Source organism: Canis aureus, chromosome 6 (assembly GCF_053574225.1).
Source record: "Canis aureus isolate CA01 chromosome 6, VMU_Caureus_v.1.0, whole genome shotgun sequence".
Lineage (NCBI taxonomy): Eukaryota > Metazoa > Chordata > Mammalia > Carnivora > Canidae > Canis > Canis aureus.
Window position 1 is genome coordinate 28,526,109 of NC_135616.1, and position 19,169 is coordinate 28,545,277.

Below are 19,169 nucleotides of genomic sequence, written 5' to 3' on the forward strand. Positions count from 1 at the left end.
TTAAGATTTGTGTGGAATCAGAAAAGACCCCGAATAGCCAGGGGAATTTTAAAAAAGAAAACCATATCTGGGGGCATCACAATGCCAGATTTCAGGTTGTACTACAAAGCTGTGGTCATCAAGACAGTGTGGTACTGGCACAAAAACAGACATGTAGATCAGTGGAACAGAATAGAGAACCCAGAAGTGGACCCTGAACTTTATGGTGAACTAATATTCGATAAAGGAGGAAAGACTATCCATTGGAAGAAAGACAGTCTCTTCAATAAATGGTGCTGGGAAAATTGGACATCCACATGCAGAAGAATGAAACTAGACCACTCTCTTGCACCATACACAAAGGTAAACTCAAAATGGATGAAAGATCTAAATGTGAGACAAGATTCCATCAAAATCCTAGAGAAGAACACAGGCAACACCCTTTTTGAACTCGGCCACAGTAACTTCTTGCAAGATACATCCACGAAGACAAAAGAAACAAAAACAAAAATGAACTATTGGGACTTCATCAAGATAAGAAGCTTTTGCACAGCAAAGGATACAGTCAACAAAACTAAAAGACAACCTACAGAATGGGAGAAGATATTTGCAAATGACATATCAGATAAAGGGCTAGTTTCCAAGATCTATAAAGAACTTATTAAACTCAACACCAAATAAACAAACAATCCAATCATGAAATGGGCAAAAGACATGAAGAGAAATCTCACAGAGGAAGACATAGACATGGCCAACATGCATATGAGAAAATGCTCTGCATCACTTGCCATCAGGGAAATACAAATCAAAACCACAATGAGATACCACCTCACACCAGTGAGAATGGGGAAAATTAACAAGGCAGGAAACCACAAATGTTGGAGAGGATACGGAGAAAAGGGAACCCTCTTACACTGTTGGTGGGAATGTGAACTGGTACAGCCACTCTGAAAAACTGTGTGGAGGTTCCTCAAAGAGTTAAAAATAGACCTGCCCTACGACCCAGCAATTGCACTGTTGGGGATTTACCCCAAAGATATAGATGCAGTTAAACGCCGGGACACCTGCACCCCGATGTTTATAGCAGCAATGGCCACGATAGCCAAACTGTGGAAGGAGCCTCGGTGTCCATCGAAAGATGAATGGATAAAGAAGATGTGGTTTATGTATACAATGGAATATTACTCAGCTATTAGAAATGACAAATACCCACCATTTGCTTCAACGTGGATGGAACTGGAGGGTATTATGCTGAGTGAAGTAAGTCAATCGGAGAAGGACAAACATTATATGTTCTCATTCATTTGGGGAATATAAATAATAGTGAAAGGGAATATAAGGGAAGGGAGAAGAAATGTGTGGGCAATATCAGAAAGGGAGACAGAACGTAAAGACTGCTAACTCTGGGAAACGAACTAGGGGTGGTAGAAGGGGAGGAGGGCGGGGGGTGGGAGTGAATGGGTGACGGGCACTGGGGGTTATTCTGTATGTTAGTAAATTGAACACCAATAAAAAATAAATTAAAAAAACAAAAAAAAAAAAACTGGAAATCTTTGCTTTGGAAAATAAAACAAAACAGTGCCCAGTCCTTGCTTTTAATAAGAGGTCAAAATGAAATTAATTAATGGCTAGGTGATGTAATTGTGGCTATAAATGCCATAGGAAGGAGGTTACACAAAGGTGCTTGTCTTTCTGTGTCTTTGCCTACTTTTTGCCCACTATTTCTTCAGTGCATCATTCACCGTACCTATTTCTTCCTAGCTTATGGAGTGGAGTGTGACTCTACATACGTTCTTGTGAAATGTGGGAAGATGGACTTACCCCATTCATTCTCCATGGACACTAAGCACTTTCCTCTTCACCATGTCTGAACCAAGACTTGTATCCTCACAAAGCAAACACGTTTTAAATAAAACATGTTTTATTTAAATCTTGGGTTTCTTTTGCATGAATCTCAGCTGGATCAGGCTGTGAGCTTTGTGGAAGAAGGAGACACAGGAACTCCTTCTGAAGGCTGAGGGGAAAATGAGGTGAGATAATGATTAGTGTTGGGACCAGAGTTCCTGGGATCTAACTTAAGAAAATCAATGTATTCTCTTGGGCAAGTTATAGATCCTTTGGGTATCACATTTGGCACCTTTAAGATGGATTGGGAAAAATGATTATCGAATTAGTAACATTAGTGTACTTTCTTACTTTCTTCATAGGATCAATATAAGAATCCAGTAGGATATGAGCTGTGACAACACTTTTAAATGTTAAAACACCATGATGCAAAAATGGATTACTGAGGCTTGGAAATATCATCTGACCCTCTGACTGTTAGATTTTATAATTGGTATTTTTTTCTTCCAAATGTGAGGTGGATCTTGAGTGTGCGTGGGTAGGGTGGGGTTAATATCTTAGGAGGGTTTATAAGAAGGTCTATCTTTTGAAATGAATGTTGAGAGCAGGAGGAGCCTATTCCACCAAACATCTCCTCCCTTCATGAATGATCCACTATGTGTCCTTGCCAGCTTTTTTCTCTGAGCGAAAACTGAGCTTCTGCAAAACTAATAATTAATTTCCTTTGAACACCACATTTAACATACTTGCTGAAAAATCTCCAGCAGAGATCTTTACCTCCTTTGTCCCCATGTACCTCTCAAACTTTGGTTCCCACTGGTTCCTAAAACCCATCTCCAATACAGCCCAACTGGTCCGATCGCCTCGTACCCTGGTGCATTGCCTGTTGTAGCACAGACCAACATATGATAGGAAATGTTCAGTACACATTTCTTTGGAGGCGAAGTGTATCACTTTGCCATTCTCAAAGAATTCTTTTTGAGTAAATTCTTAGTACCACTTTCGAATGTTAAGCCCAAAGTGGTTAGTTGGATACTATTTGGGATGCAAGCAGAGCTTTGTTCCCAGTCGCTAAAATTCATACAAAGTCAGCTTTTACTGCATATTTTGATAATCCTCAGTTCTCTGTCTCCTCTTCTTCCTCCTCCTTTCTAGCCTCACACACCAAGCAGGGCCAGGTTTTATTCCAGCAAACTTGGGTAACAATAGATATGATTGTCAGCCTCCCTGGGGCTGGCCAGGTTTTTATGAAATTAGACATATTTGTCTTGATGTTTAGGAGCGAGCATGAAATTCAAATCTGTGTGTTGGCATTCTGCGGGCTGGGCCTTTAATATTCAATGACATAACTTCATTGCAGTTTTGACAACACTATATAGAAGTTGTGCTTACCATTGAAAATTAAAGCCACTGAAAGCGTTGACAACAGCAAAATTGTGAATGCTTCCCAGCTCCTGAAGTGATTGCTATTCCAGTTTGTCTAGAAGTGCTTATTGTGTTTGTAATGCCGTCAGTTCCACTTACAGACGACTTGAAGTCGATGCCATACAGGTAAGTACCAAAGAAATCTCCGTCTTCTTTCCTCTCTTCATTCCTCCATTGCCTCCCACACAATTTTTCTGCTGAGGGTCTATTTGCATTTGGTTATAGAGCTCCTGAATCCCTCAACTTCTGAGCCAGTTGATTGCATTTCCCTTTCAAGTTCCCAGGTTAACCAGACTTTCATTTTTTCCTTTTGTTCATCTCCCTTTTCTTCTTTTTCTTTTTCTCCCACGTGAGTATCAAGGAAGTTGAGTTTTAGGGACTTACTGAACAAATCCCCTGAGCCTGTGAATCACCTCCTCTTCTGTGTAAAGCAAATCTTGGGCAGGGGGGGTGAGGAGGCTTTGGTATCTGAGGAAGGAATACAAGAAACTATCTTTTGAAACCAATGTTAAGAGTATGGAGAGACTACTCTATTAACTGTGAATACAGTTCTTATAATGTTGAAAAAATAGTAAAAAGAAAAAAAAATAATGGTTGGCTTGGCTACTGGTGGTGGTGGTGGGTATTAAAGCTAATGAACTAGCAGAGAATTCAGATAGCTTTGGTCTTAGGTTGGTTGCTGTTTTGGTCTTTGAAGGAGATTTCCTTCCTTTCTCACAGTTGATGGGGATGATTTTATCAGGAAAAAATTAAATAAGTCTTTCCTCCTTAAGCAAGCTGAGAGCCTTGGAATGTAAAACTAGGAGTCTGGGTAGCACTGTCTGTGGCACTGAAAGCACTGATCCTGGAGGGGCTCTTGTGGGTGGAGGGGGAATACCTGCAGGAAGGGTCCAGCGTGAGAAAGAAGCTGTGTGGGTACCTGCATGGGCAGATCTGGGGAGTCAGCATGGGGGCAACCCCTAGGCTCCAATATGCTTTTCTCAGTACACTCCTAATTATAATTAATCCACTTTCCCATGCTTCCAGACCCTATTAGACCAAGGGAGGTTTACAACTGTGGACAAGAATTCCTTTCTGTTTCCAACCAGCCCCATTGGAGTTTGGAAAATATAAACCCCATTGTGAGAGCAGGGCTGCTGTGGGGTAATTTGAATGGTGAGGCACCAGGGCCTAGACATCTAAACTCCACCATGAACACTTTGTAATTCCTGAGAGCTGGTACAGTCTTTCCTGGTCCCTGACTTTCCCAGAGGACCATGTCACTAAGGGGAGGTAACTTATCCTCAGATACCTTCGCAGGAGGCCCTTATTAGAGATACCATGTTTGTGACTCTTTCAGCAGCCTTGACATTGAAGTCTTGACAAGTTGTTGTCCTCAAAAGGAGTCAGTCAAATTGTAGAACATGGCTGGATTTTATAAATTTTTATGTATTAAACAAGAGGGTTTTATTTGTTTGTTTGGCTTTTTGTTAGCTTTCTTAGTTAACCTACATTTCCCCAGTGGCCCACTCTGATTTTGGTCTCATTTGCCATATGTGCTACCCTTCTGTGACTGTCCAAGCGACAAGTGTTATGATCTCTTGAGTGGATTGGAGGCTTGGGGTGAGCCCTGGTGACCATTCCCAAATTTGCACTATCAAATTCTTTCTTTGGTCCCTGATTTCTCCTAGTTTCAAAAAAGTTGAACTTTTGTCCAGAGCTGCAAAACATGGTATTGTTCCATGGCATTTTGAATGTGAATGATCTAGATATCATCAAAATTCAACTTTATTTTTGCTTTCTGACATTGTTTTAAGCTTTTTAAGTGGAAGGAATTTTCCCCGTGCTCAATGAGAACTGTGGCACATCTTATGGCTTTTCTGCTTTTGAAAAGATAACTAGATAGACCTATGACCATTGTTACAGGTCATAAATATAGGGTAGAGCCAATGAATAGTACATCTAGTCTCATGTTATGGTTAGAACTCTGAACTGGATTTAGCATTACATATTCTTCCCCATTTTGTCTTAGATTGCTTAAAGCTAGAAACCTGGTATGGAAACACAATATGGTTCTTTGGCTCTCTCTCTTTGCCTGACTCCTTGCTATTCTTCTTTCCCACTTGGTCACTAGCTGCTATATTGGATCTCACAAATTTGGAGGCATAGGAGGGAGGAGAGGTGAGTGGAAGAGGTAGTATCTGCCTGGCTGGATTTATCATGGTCTCCAGTATTGGCCAATGTATAGAACTGATACTTTCTCTTGAGGGCACTTACTTGGGATCTTTAGAGGTTCCCTGCTGGGTTCCTCTATCCTGAGGTTCCTATGATCTGTGTGTGACTCCCCATCTAGTCCAGTTGGACATTTGTGACATCTTTCTTTGCTACGGGCATGCAGTGATACCTGTCAAGCTTCTTTCTTTTCAAGACCTTCCTTCCTCCAGGCAACTCTACTGACCAAGAAGACTCAGAGTAGCTTCTCTCTACCTGGCCCATATCTGGGGGCATCTCTTATTTAATTCTAGGAGTGAAGGCTAGGCTAGTGAAGCAGCCCTCACCATTGGAATAATTGGTTAGAAACTCTGTCCTTTCCCAGGAGATTTGTGGGTGGGGACCAGACTCCTGATTCTAGTCACTTTAGCTTTCTCATATGCAAGTCAAGTGGGAGTCCTCTGTGTCAGAATTCTAAGTGTAGAAACACATTTCAGATTCCTACAAGAGGCCCTGTTGGAGAATTCCTCATTAGGCCTGGGGAGAGAAGATGACATTTTTCTATTCTCTCTAATTTCTTGACTGAGCCGAGGACTCTGAAAGTTGTGAAACCATGTTCCACTTCTTTCCTTTATAAATTCTGCAAAAGGGGTCATGCTGAAAAATGAAGCAGAAAGGACCCATTCTGTCTTGTTGTACATGCTTCCCTCTCACAAGGGCCTTAAATTCTAGATAAAGAGCCAAAATAAAATGAGGAAAAAGTTAAAAAGCAATGAAGGAGATGTTACAAGTCAAGGAGCCCCAAGTCCCAATTGTACTGTATGGACAATTAACACTATGGTCTGGTTAGGGTTGGGAAGATGGTAGAAAGGGGGATGCAGGGTGGACTCATAAATGTGTGTATTCAAAGCAGTCAATTTTAGCCTTGTTGCAATCTTCTTCCTTTTCTACTTATAATTCAAGATTCAAACACTCTGAGATGATGAGCCAAGCTTTAAGGATTCTTCTGGCTGGGAATGACTGGCTGAGAAAATGCATCGAGGTCCAGGAAGCTCCTGTAGGGAGGCACTGTGCTTGATGAAACATATTACTTGTATTAAGCACCATATGCATGTAAGCCTTGCCCTGTTAACCTACATGTGTTTCTGGCCAATTCTGGAGGCCTCCTGAGATACTTGGTACATTTAGAAGCAATAAGCTTGGATCAACAACATTCACTTTGCAGAAGCTTTTAGACAATTGTTCACTCAACGTATAAATATATTCAATATATAAATATATATACCATACACCAGGCATTGTGAAAGAAAGTACAGTCTCTCAGGTAGCTTAAGAGATGAGAGGCACATATTCGATTACTTTTCAGAGGAGAGATGCCTTCTTGCTGCTGTAGTCTAGGAAAACTTCACCAGAAAATGGGAATCAGTAATGTTTCACCTCAGATTTCATCAGCTCACCAAGCCCTGGGTTCCTAGCTCTGCTCAGTCATGGTTTCTGGGCTCCTCAAATGCATAAGTACTAACTTTATTCAGTGTTGGCAAAGACTTTGACAGGGACACTGAGTCACCATCCCCTATACCTGAGGGATCCAGTACTTCCAGAATTTTGTGCTGTGCTTCATGAGAACTGAGTGCATATCCTGGCACAGAGTAGGTCTTCCCTAAGTAGTTGTGAACTTACTGAATGAGAACATGAGAGGGAGGGAACCTCTGGGGTCAAGCTGGTACAAGGTACCTCTGGCTTTGACCCTAACCTGAATGGGGCCTCAGAGGCTGTGTTGGAAAAGACAAAGTCAAGCCTCTGGGGATAGTCCCAATGGGACAAAGTTGCTCCTGAAGAACTTCTGTCCTCTAGGCATTTTTTCTCCACCTTCCTTTTTTTTTTTTTTTTTTTTTTTTGAGAGAGAGAGAGAGATCAAGAATGAGCATGGTGGGGAGAAGGGTGGAGAGAGAGAGAGAGAGAGAGGGAGAGAAAGAGAATTTTAAGTAGGTTCCATACCCAGTGCAGGGCCCAGCATGGCATGGGGCTTGACCTCATGACCCTGAGATCATGACTGAGATCATCACCCGAGCTGAAATCAAGAGTCAGGCACTTAACTTGCTGAGCCATCCAGGCCCCCCCCCCCACCTTTTTATTCTTTTTTGCAGGTATTGGTTTGTTGTGTCTCTGAGAGGATTTGTAACACAGCCTTTCTGCCTCTGGAGGAAAATGACTGTGATTGTTTCAAAACTCCCACCCGGCGGCCACTAGGGGCGCTTCTGATTGAGGTGGCTTTGGGGATAGAGTGACAGAGAGCTCCGGGCTTCCTAGAGCTTCAGTTCTTGGTTGCCAGAAGCTCCATACTATGTGTATACCAATTTTCTTTACTTGGTACTGGGGGTCATTTACTCCATTTCTGCTTCTGCTGGGAAAGCTTCCCACCAACTTTTTTTTCTGGCATGGCTTACCTTCCTGAGGGAATGTTCTGGGTTGAACTAAGAAGTTCTTCATCAGCATTCGTGTCTTCCCCCTCACCCTAACCTTCCTCTTGAGGGCACTTGTGTTCTCCCTCCCCTTAGAATCAGCCCTTGAAATTCCTGGGTAAGTGGAAGATACTTCCCACAGAGCATGTGCCCTCACTCTTGTTTGCATAAGGAACTGAATTGTTACCATCAAAGGTTGGGGGCCCCATGTGAGCAGTTGGGGCCCCCTCAGGTCCCCACAGTCACATCATCAGGTGACTTCCCATGCACTCACACTGGAGAGCAGAAGAGATAGAACCTCCACACCAGGCTGACTTGGCTCCTTTCCTCCCTCCACCAGTCTGGAGGTTTCTGAGGTTGCAGACTGAATCTACTGTTTAATTTCTAACCTCCCATGGCTCTCAATTTAGGGCTCGCCTATGGGGTCCAACCACTCAATTAGGGCAGGCATTAAAGGCCGTGGCTGTTTTTACAGCATGCAGAGGGGGGTGGGTGGCAGCATGTCCCCAATCCAGGAGACTTTCCTTGTCCATGACAGCCTCCTTCACGGTTTCTTTATTGGATAGCAACTTGGTTATGGGGTAAAGCCATGGCAAAAGTTAGGTAACATAACTAAAAGCAACATTGGGACATGGACTAAGGCTTGAAAAAACTGGGGCAGTGACAGGAGAAGGGCCCAGGATGGAGGAAAGGGAAGCTAATAGTGGAATTGAAAACAACAAAGAAAGTCTTCCCTCGTTTCGATGTTTTTGCCAAAGGTGACCCCCGCAGTCCATTGCTGTCCCCTCTGCAGGGTTTTAAACCACCTGCTCTCATTTTCTAAAAATATGAGTAGCTACACTTTATGGAGCACCTACCTCTTGAGGCAGGATATTTTTTATTCTTCTTTTAGAAATGAATGGAGAATCAGCGAAGTTAATAATCTTCCCAAGGTGGCACAGCCAGTGGGCGGTGGAGCTGGCATTAAATACAGTCGTCAAAGCTGTGATTTTGTGACACAGTCATTCTGTCACCTCTTGAATGCCTACCCCTTCTTTCTCTTTCTCTTTCTCTCTCTCTCTGATCTGAACTTGGTGCTGATAAGATTTTTAAGCTAATTTGAGAATGCCACTTGGCCTAGACCATTCATGTGCTTCTGGCAAGAATCAAGAGGGAAGAGCCCAAAGAGGGCCAGGATATTGTCCAGTACACATTCCATGAGAGACCCTCAAGGATTGTAGACTCTCATCCTGTTCACTTTTTTCTCTCTGTCCTGTTCTTGGCAACTGTCCCTTAAGCCCGTCTGTTCTCTGCCTCTAATATATTATGCTGATATTTTATTACCAAACAATTACATCCACTAATTTGAAAAGGAAACGAGCAGGAAATTGCAATTATAAGAGTAAAAGCAATGCTCTTTTATTTCTCCCCTTTATGCATATGAAATATGGTTTGTCATTGCTGCAAAACAGACTTTCCTCTTCTTCCATGGCTCTTCACTGCCTGTCTTTAATAATTGAGCAGAAATGAAAGTAATAATTAGATTCCTGATAACAGAGGAGATATCCATGGGTTTGCACATGTGGAGGCTCATCTTGGAGCCACAGGGCCGCCACCATGTCTCTGTGGGAGAAAGCATACTTCATGCTGCTGCACTCCTGTATCTTCCAAAGCATTCTTTATATCCATGGTCTTCTATGTAGATTAATTATTTGTTCACAATTATTGTTTCCTCTCTGCCCTTGCTATGTTTTCCTACCCCATTGACTTTGGGCTTGGTCAGAACTTGCTTTGGTTAATGGAATATGGATAGTTGTGATGTTCACCTCATTTAATTGAGCAGAAACTTTCAATGTGCTTGCATGATTTGGCCCTGCTTCCCTTGAGCGATACTCAGGATGGCGGCTGCTCCATCTAGGTCCCTGAGTGATTACGGTGCACAGAAATGCCCTGCTGACTCCTGATGGATGTATGGTGAGAGCAAGAAATAAATGCTTTCTGTTTTAAGCCACTGAGATTTGGACCTGTTTTTTAATCACAGCATAACCCAGCCCACCCTACTGATATATCTGTGATCTCATTTGGTTCTCATTATATCCATGGGATAGAGAAAAGGTTGATCACACTGGGTGGTGTGGGGGAAAGAGCGTGTGATGTGGAATCAAAGGGATCTGGCTAAGAATGCTTTTTCCATCATTGCTGGCTGGGCAGACTTAGCCAGGCAACCCAGTGTCTCTGAAATTCTGTTTCTTTATCGGTAACAAAGGAGCAATTATTCTTACCTTGAAGGTTCCTGAGAATTAAAGTTGGTGTATGCCAGAGGCCCTAGCATAGTGCCCATCACAGAATAAACAGCTAATAAAAGATAACTGTTTTCAAAAATATTATTTAAAAATTCCCTTTTGACATTATCTCCATTGAGTAGATTAGAATGCTGAGGCTGAATCTACCACAGAGAGCCACCCACGTGCATTTCCAAACAGCTGGAGTGTGAGCTTCAGCTTCCAGACTGGGTCCAGAGCTCTATCTCTGGTCTAATACATTCTCACTGAGTCCCACACGTGGAGCAGCACTAAGAGTTAGGGATGGGGACGGTGACAAGAAACAAAAACACTGCTCCTTCAGGGAATGCCGTCTACACAGTGAAATGAACTAGATAACAGAGCTAGCTCCAAAGAAGCTGCTAGTTTGAGGCATACAGTATCCTAACATTCTAACTTTGTGTCCATATCAATCACCTGAGGAGCTTAATAAAATGCAGATTCCCTGGTCCTTTCCCTAGACTTTCTACTTTAATCCTATCCTACACAGTTCAAGGAGGAGGAGATAGTGGGCTCCTTAAATCAGGTTCCCTGGGTTCAAATCCCTTTTCTGGCACCTACAAATTAATTACACAATTCTGGGCAGCCCCGGTGGCCCGGTGGTTTAGTGCTGCCTTCAGCCCAGGGTGTGATCCTGGACCCGGGATCCAGTCCCACATCGGGCTCCCGCATGGAGCCTGCTTCTCCCTCTGGCTGTGTCTTTGCCTCTCTCTCTCTCTCTCTCTCTCTCTCTCTCTCTCTCGAATAAATAAATAAATAAATAAAATCTTAAAAAAAATAATTACACAATCCTGGGCAAGTTACCCAAACTTTCTGTGCCTCAATTTCCTCACCTGCAAGATGAGGCTAAAATTAATAGTTATATATTTCCTTGAGGATTAAGTTTGGTAATATATGCCAATATGCCAAGCTCATGGCACTTAGCAAGCACTCAATGAGTGCTGCCCATCACTATTCTGATGCAGGCATTATAAGAACCACTGATCCAGAAGCTTCTTTAAGGAATGGCCCAGGGCAACCCCTTCCTCTGGTGTCCTAGCTGGATTCTCTCTCATGGGGATTTTTGAGACTGTGGTCTCCACCCTTATGGAGTCTATCAGGGGTATTTCCAATTATGGAAGCTTTGAGTGCAGAGGAATATTTGGGTTAAGCCGTGCTTCTCAGTGGTTCTTAACTTGCACGTGTGCCACTCAAACCTGCAGAGGTTTGCTTCTGGGAAAAGCCCTCATTAGTAAACTTTGTTTGGAAACCATCTCTGGCTGGCAGGAGGGTAGCAGTGGGAGAAGTTCTTGGCCCTTGGTGGCCTGAGGCTGGAGTCAGGGCTGGATTTGTCCCAGTTGAGCTTTTTCACTTACTACTCTAGCACTGTGCCAACTGCCTCATTTTGCCTCTTGCTAATCATCAGATATTAGAAGATATAAGAATCACATTTATTATAAGAAAGGCCTTCTTCTTTTTCTTCTTCTTCTTCTTCTTCTTCTTCTTCTTCTTCTTCTTCTTCTTCTTCTTCTTCTTCTTCTTCTTCTTCTCCTCCTCCTCCTCCTCCTCCTCCTCCTCCTCCTCCTCCTCCTCCTTCTCCTCCTCCTCCTCCTCCTCCCCCTCCTCCTCCTCCTCCTCCCCCTCCTCCTTTTCCTCTTCTTCTTCTTCTTCTTTCTTCTCCTTCTCCTCCTCCTCTTCCTCCTCCTCCTCCTCCTCCTTCTCTTTCTCCTTCTCCGTTTCCTCCTCCTCCTTCTTTTCTTTGAATAATTCATGTTCAACTTAGAAGGATTAAATATGGGATGACCTCCCACTCCAGCAAGAGCCACAGATGGAAATCAGGTTTCTCAGGGGAGACAGACTGCCTCTTTGTGCTGCCATGAACAGTCTGATGCAGGACCTTGGGGCCATCCCTCCCCTTTGTCCCATTTGCCTGCACTGGCTCTCCAGTTTCACATACTCATCTGGGTCTGCCCTTCAGCATGCTATCCTCAGCCATGGAAATGGGGCCATAAGAAGGCAGAGGGTCTCTTTTGGAGCAAGCAGGGCCCTGACCTGGGAGAATCTGCCCTTTCCCTGGGCCCAGGAGGCTGTTACCATAGATTCTGGTATGAGGCTAGAGGAAGCGATAGGGGGTATAGAGGAGAGCTCCCCTCTCCTCATGGCGAGCCTTCAAACTCCAGTTCTCCGACTACTTGGGAGGGGTGACCACAGGCAATTCTTAATCTCCCTATTGCTTTAGCTTTCTTACCTATAGGAAAGATGAGAGTGGTGTTGTCCTGAGGATAAAAGTGAAAGGAGAAAATATAGAAACATACCAGAATAGGAAACACCCATAGAAACCACTCAGAATAGGGTCTGGCATTTGATAATCTCTCAATTAACATCAGCTGTTAACATTATGTCTCCTTTAGATTTGAAGTTTATGATGAGGTATAGGGTTTATTGTATTTTATTTGTTCAATTAAAAATTAATTTTAATTACATAAGGAATTCATGAATACATTTTCCTCGTAAAAAATTAAAACATTACACTGAAAACTATAATTCATTTTGACTGCCCCCATTCCTGGTTCCTCGTTCCTCCCCAGCATTTATTGGCTTTCAGTTTGGTCTACAGTCTTCTAGGATATTTCTGTTTTTTAGATTTTATTTATTTATTTGAGAAAGAGAAAGAGAGAGTGAGAGAGTGAGTAGGGGAAGGAGCAGAGGGGGAGGGAGAGAGAATCTTGAGCAGACTCCACATTGAGCACATACTCAGCACTGAGCTTGGAGCCCCATGATGGGCTCAACTAGGGCCTTGATCTCATGACCTTGAGATCATGACCTAAGCTGAAACTAAGAGTAGAAGGCTTAACTGACTGAGCCACCCAGCTCCCCAAACTTCTAGGATTTTTTAAAAAGGCACCTATGTACATGTATGTACTTGTAGAAAATAATATAGCATATATAAGTGTCCATATGTAATCTAGCCTAAATGGTATCAGACCCATATGTCTTTTTCATTTTACACTGTGTCTTAGAGATTATTTTATTTCAGAACATAGAGGTGTGCCCTATCTAAAAGCACCTTCAGAGTATTTTGTATTATGCAGTATTTCATTTAATTTAGTCGTTGTTTAAAATTTCCCCTTGCTATAGACAGTACTAGAATAAACATCCTTGTAGACGTCTCCATGTACATATACATCTTCAGACTTTCTCAGGGGTTATCCTATTCTCCAAAGTGGCTGTGCAAACTTACACTTGTATTAGTTATATACAAATTACATGTTTTTGTGTACCTCATCATCCTTTTATATTACCTCACTATGATTTTGCCAGTCTAGGCAGTATAAAAGGATACAGAATTGTATTGATGTTTTAATGAGAACTTTCCTTATTCCTAATGAAGTTGAGCCACTTTTTATATTTATGGGTTGATGGTGTTTTCTCTTTTGTGGATTACCTCTTGTGCTCATTGCCTACTGTCTTACTTAGTTACTTTTCTTTTTCTTATTTTTTTGCAGATCTTTTTAAAAACATCTTTTGGATAGTTATCCTTTCTGTGTTACATTTGGTGACAATGTTTCCCTTCCATCTACTCTTTGCCTTTGTCCTATACATGTGCCTACTTTTGACTTAATCTATTCATTTCACCCTGTTCTTTAAGGGCTTGCTATCGTATCCTATTTAGAAGCAGACTCTCCTTATCCTCAGCATCATAAACTCATTTTCCAATGTTGTTTTTCTGTTTTTCAAAAGTATCAAGTCTTTCATGTATCTGGGCTCTATTTGCAAATGATGTAAAGTAAGATGTACTTATAGGCAGTAGACACTGAGCTAAGAGCTTTATATGTGTGATCCCAGTCATTCAAACTACCTGAAAAGTTAGGCATTCTGGCACCCATCTTGCAGAAGAGGAAAAAAAAAACTGAAGAGATACAATGATTTGCCCAAGGTCCCAAAGGCCAATGCAGAGCAGCCATCTGAAATGACATCTGTCTGTGGGATTATACAGATCTCTGCACGTCCAGATGCCTCTCCCAGAGCTCCATGCAGGCTGAGTACTGGCTGATCACACCAACAGAAGGAATTTGGATCAGGTAGGGGAGCCCCTCTTGTGTCAGGAACTGAAATTACTGAGCATCCCTAAAGGCCAGGAAGACAGGCACTAGAGCGGCAGCGGACTTCTGGAGAAGTGGAGGAATCCCTCAGTCTCAGAAAGTTGCTTACCTGACCCAGCCTTGGGCAGTGCTGCTCCCGAGAATATGAGCATCCAGCCCAGACCAGTCCTGCTCCTCCCTGGTAGGACACAGAGCTAGACTTTGTTCCTCTCTCTGTACAGCAGGAAGGGTCCAGGAAGCTGGGAGCACAACCTTTCCTTTGTTACCCACTTCTCTTGTACCGATGACCAGAGAGGCTTCGTATGGGGTTGGCGTCATAAGAGGGCCAATATACGGAGGGGAAAAGCTTTTTCTGGCATTTCCCTACAAATCTCACAGCGCCACCCCCACCTACTCACCTGTATGGGCTGGAAGCCTGGCTCAACTGTTCCATCTCTCCCCAAAGAGCTGTGAACCACACACTTAGCAATGCAGAGAGATGGCTCCAGGCACCCTCGGCATTTATTATAAATCACTGACACAGGAAAGATATGAGTCCCCACCTGCAGAATCACTGAAGCAGCAACTGCCGGCATATCTTACCTGAAAACGATTTCTCTGCTTTTGCCATAGCACATGGGGCTTTGGGGGCCAAACCCAGAGGAGCCATTCCCTGGGGCACCATTCTCAAATGTAGGGAATGTTTTCCTGATATGATTCTTACATCAAGACTCTCTTGAGTGCTGGCATTTTCTGACCTCTCTTGAAAGTATCCTCCTCTTGTCCCTCCTCATGAACTATGTCTTTCTCATTCTGCAGCCTGCATTATGATACAATTTTGTTATCTTCTACATACTAATAGATTAACTTTGATCTGATCACCAGTTACAATGTTTTCCCCCACCACAAAGCAAATCAGTTCTGACAGTCTTTACGTGGGGACAGCCACAGATCTCAGTCTCACAAGACTGCTCTCCCATCTTCAGACTCCAGGTTGTCACCTGTGCCTCTGACCTGGTGGCTGTAAATTAGAGGTTCCCAGGATTCTCTCCTTGAGTTTGATTAATTTGCTGGAGTGGCTCACAGGACTTAGGAAGCTAGTTTACTCACTGCATTAGTGCTTCATTATGAAAGGATATAACTTAGGAATAGCTAGATGGAAGAGATACATAGGGCAAGGTTTGGGCAAAGGGCTACATTCCCATGCCCTCTCTGAAAACTCCACTCTCCCCAGACTTCCACATGTTTACTAGCTCGGAAGCTCTGCAAACCTCGTCCTTTTGGGTTTTTATGGAGGCTTCATTACATAGGCATGACTAATTAAATCATTGGTTATTAGTGATGGCTTCAACTTTCTGCTCCTCTCCCCTTGCCCATAATCAGGGGGTGAACCTGGAAGTTCCAACTCTCTGTTCTTGGTTGGTTCCCCTGGCAACCAGCCCCCACCTTTCAGTTTTTTCAAAAGTCACCTCATTTGTGGCTGAAAGGGGCTAGTTATGAATAACAAGATGCCCATTTCACCTTGATGGCTCTAGAACTATTTCAGAAAATGAGGACAGGAGACCAAATATTATGCTGAAAGATGCTCCCATTGCTCTTATACTCATGAAATTCCAAGGCTTTTGGGAGTTGTGAGCCAGAAACTGTGGACCAGGACTGAATATATATTAGAAGTATATTTTGGTTATCTGGTAACCAAATATGTATTTCTTGTAAGTCACAATTTTGCAAGCTCTTTAAGGGAAGGGGTGGTCTTCTTTATGGGAGATCAATAAAGACTATTTAATTTATTTTTAAAAAGGCACAGGAAAACAATTAAATCTTTTCTTTCCTAATGAAAAAAAAAAAAAAAAAAAAAGCTGATCTCCAAGTCAGTTGATTTCTTCTCTTCCAGAACACAATACATTCATTCCCCACTCTAAACCTTTGTTCCTTCAGTTCTCACATATGCGATGCCCTGTTTTCTGTGTCTGAGTTGGTATTTAGACTCTTCAGTTGTGTTGATGGAGCTGTCCTTGATATGTGCATTTTAATCATGTATGCTTTGTAAAATGAAGGCAGAGGGCAGAAGTGGCCCTTCCTGTGTGGTTTGGGCTGGCCTCCCCCTTGGCCCTGGAGCTGACCCTGTGTGTTCCGCTGTCTGGGAGGCTGTATGGAGGCATTCACCAGGCAGGTCTGGCCTGTGGTCTGACCAGCCGGTGCTACCCTTTGCTTTTCAGATCAAATTCCATCATCATCAGGCAGGGATGCCCTCCAGATGGCCCCACACATGCACAGATGCTGCTGGGAAGGAATAGGGGAGGTTCCGTGGGCCTGGCCCATTGTATATCATCCTGAATCAGTTTACCAGACTAAGGAGTGCATCCGATTGGCTCTGTCACTTCTTGGTGGGCAGTTTCCTACTCAGATCCCTCAACTTCCTTTTCCCCAACCCAAACTCCTAATGTGGAGCTTGTCCCCAGATAACTTGAATTTAACAATCATTTCTCTTGGTGGAATAGTGGGAACAAGAGAAATATCCCCTTTAGTGAAAATTATTGAATTAAGAAAAGATTCTAATATGACATCCCCTACCTGTCTCAAGAAAGGTGTCTTTCTCTTAGATAAATGTTGGGCTTGTTAGATGATTGTACAGATCTTCCTCAGCTTACAATAGGATTATGTCCTAATAAACTCATCGTAAATTGAAAATACTGTAAGTCAAAAATGCATTTAATGCTGCTAACCTACTGAATGTCACAGCTTAGTCTGGCCTACCTTAACTTGCTCGGAACGCTTCTATTAGCCTGTAGTTGGGCAGAATCATCTAACACAAAGCCTCTTTTATAATAAAGTATTGAATATCTCATATAATTTATTGAATACTGCATTGAAAGTGAAAACAGAATGACTATCTAAATACACAAGTGTATCTGTTGTTTACTCTCCTGATTGCGTAGCTGACTGGGAGCCATGGCTTGCTGCCTTCTGCCCAGCATCACAAGAGAGGATCATAACAGATATCACTAGCTCAGGAAAAGATCCAAATTCAAAATTTGAGTCCAGTTTCTACTGAGTGCATATCACATTTGCACCACTGTAAAGTAAAAAAATACAGGAGACATCTGTATTGTGTATGGTGGTCCCTTGAGGTCCTATGGCAAGGGACACCTTTGTTAGGGCACTGTGGAAAAGTGAACCCTCTGCAGAAACCACAACTTTGGTGGGAGTCCAGTAGGCTAGGCCTCTCCAGCCTTATTCCATTGGTGGAAGGGTGTGTAAGCATCTCAATCAATGCACTTAATTTGTCCCAGTGTGAGGGAGTTGCAGGGCAGCCTCCTGATCCTGGACTCTGTTGCTTCTCACTGTCAGCATCCTGGTTTGCCAGACTGTCCAGGCACATGACCGCTCAGCTTCTTTCCCTCATGTAACTTGAGTCTTGTTCTCCCAGATGGGCAGAATGGAGTAGGGCTTGTGTGTGGAGGCCAGGCAGTGGATGGAGGTGATGATTATGGCAAGTCTCTCGAAGACCAGCTGACTCTGTGGTGGGTGCTGGTATACGAGAGCTTCTTCCTGTGCCCTCAGGAGACTCTCAGAAGAGTCTCCTGACTTTGTCAACCCTAGGGGATGGGGTTTGTGTCAGAGGAAGAAGGTGGCTTCCTTATCAGTTCCCTATAGAGCTGCTTTAGGCAAGGTCTCACTTGCTATGATTAGACTTGCTATAATTAGATTCCATTTATGCCTGTATGAATTATCCTGTGGAAGAATGTGGCATAGAGTGAAGTTTTGGGCAGGAAGAAATGAATTCTGCTGGGGAAATCAAGGAAAACTTCAGGTGTTTAGGATGTTTGATAATAAGTCAGAATTTGCTAAGGAGAGAACAGAACAAGCACCTTCCCTTTGGGGGCAGGGAGTTAGAGATCCTATATGCTGTCCCCAGAGTAGAACCTAGCTGGGCCAAGAGAAGGGCAAGTCGGGGAGGGTTGTGCTGTCTGGGGAGCAGATGGGAATTGAAGGAAATGAGGGACCATCAAACTCCAGTAGCAGGTGAAGCCTTCCTTGAGTGTGACCTGGCATTTGAATTTCTGTCTTTCTGTAGAAGGGAGAACACTTCCAAAATGCTGTAGGTTGCTTTGATTTAGAAAAGCTACATTGTGTAGGCATTTGGGCAACTGAGTTATGGTATAAAGAGAAGTCCAGCTGTACAGTGATGACTTCTGCAGTTGTCTTTGGTTCAGACTGAGTCCCTTGCTGAGGGAGGGTCTATGGTGATCAAGGGTCAGGGGCAGCTACCCTCAGATTTCAGAAGTGGACCCAGTGATGGGGTCCCTGGGAAGTGAATTACAGCTATGATTCAAGTCAGGCCAGGTGGAACTTTCAGAGTTCATCATGAGTCCAGCACATCTTCTTTCTGAGGTTCCACAAGAGGCAGTAGAGACTGTGTGTCTGCCCTGGGCACCCATTGTCTTTTCAGGGGAAACAGCTCCAAATACCCAACACTATAATAATCAGGGTGACAGGGTGTGGCTTCTTACAGGCAGTGCTGTGGGAGGGCAAAAAGACAGGGGGGGAGATGGGTGGCCTGGCCTCTGGGTATGGGGAATGAGCAGACAAAGGGATTAGTAAGAATTGGGGAGGCAGAGTGGACAAAATTCAGTTACCCTTCAAAAGAAAAACACCCAAATGGCTTTTGCAATTGCAGTTAGCCAATGAGTGAGTGAGCATCTTCATGTGCGGAACTGTGTAAAGAGTGCTGGAGGCAGGTCAAGACCAAAGTGAAATAAATGGGGACCTCATTTTCTTGATACCCACCTGCCACAGAAGACACATTCATCCATTCATGGATAGTACTGAGCACCTAGTATGTGCCAGCTCTGTGCTGGAGCTGGGGATAGGATCCTAATGAGGAAGGAGAGGCAGTGAGCTAA

At 43.4% G+C, this 19,169-nt stretch overlaps 2 long non-coding RNA genes across 3 annotated transcripts in view; one reads left to right on the forward strand and one right to left on the reverse strand.

Moving 5' to 3' along the window:
- Positions 1-19,169, forward strand: part of LOC144315662 (uncharacterized) — a 330,188-nt gene that overhangs the window by 129,577 nt on the left and 181,442 nt on the right. The gene's annotated exons all lie outside the window — the stretch shown is intronic.
- LOC144315661 (uncharacterized) lies at positions 1,842-15,647 on the reverse strand. The gene is made up of 3 exons (XR_013381388.1): positions 15,534-15,647; positions 14,866-15,082; positions 1,842-1,993 (listed from the first exon to the last, which is right to left on the reverse strand). It is a non-coding gene; the product is annotated as an uncharacterized LOC144315661 (long non-coding RNA).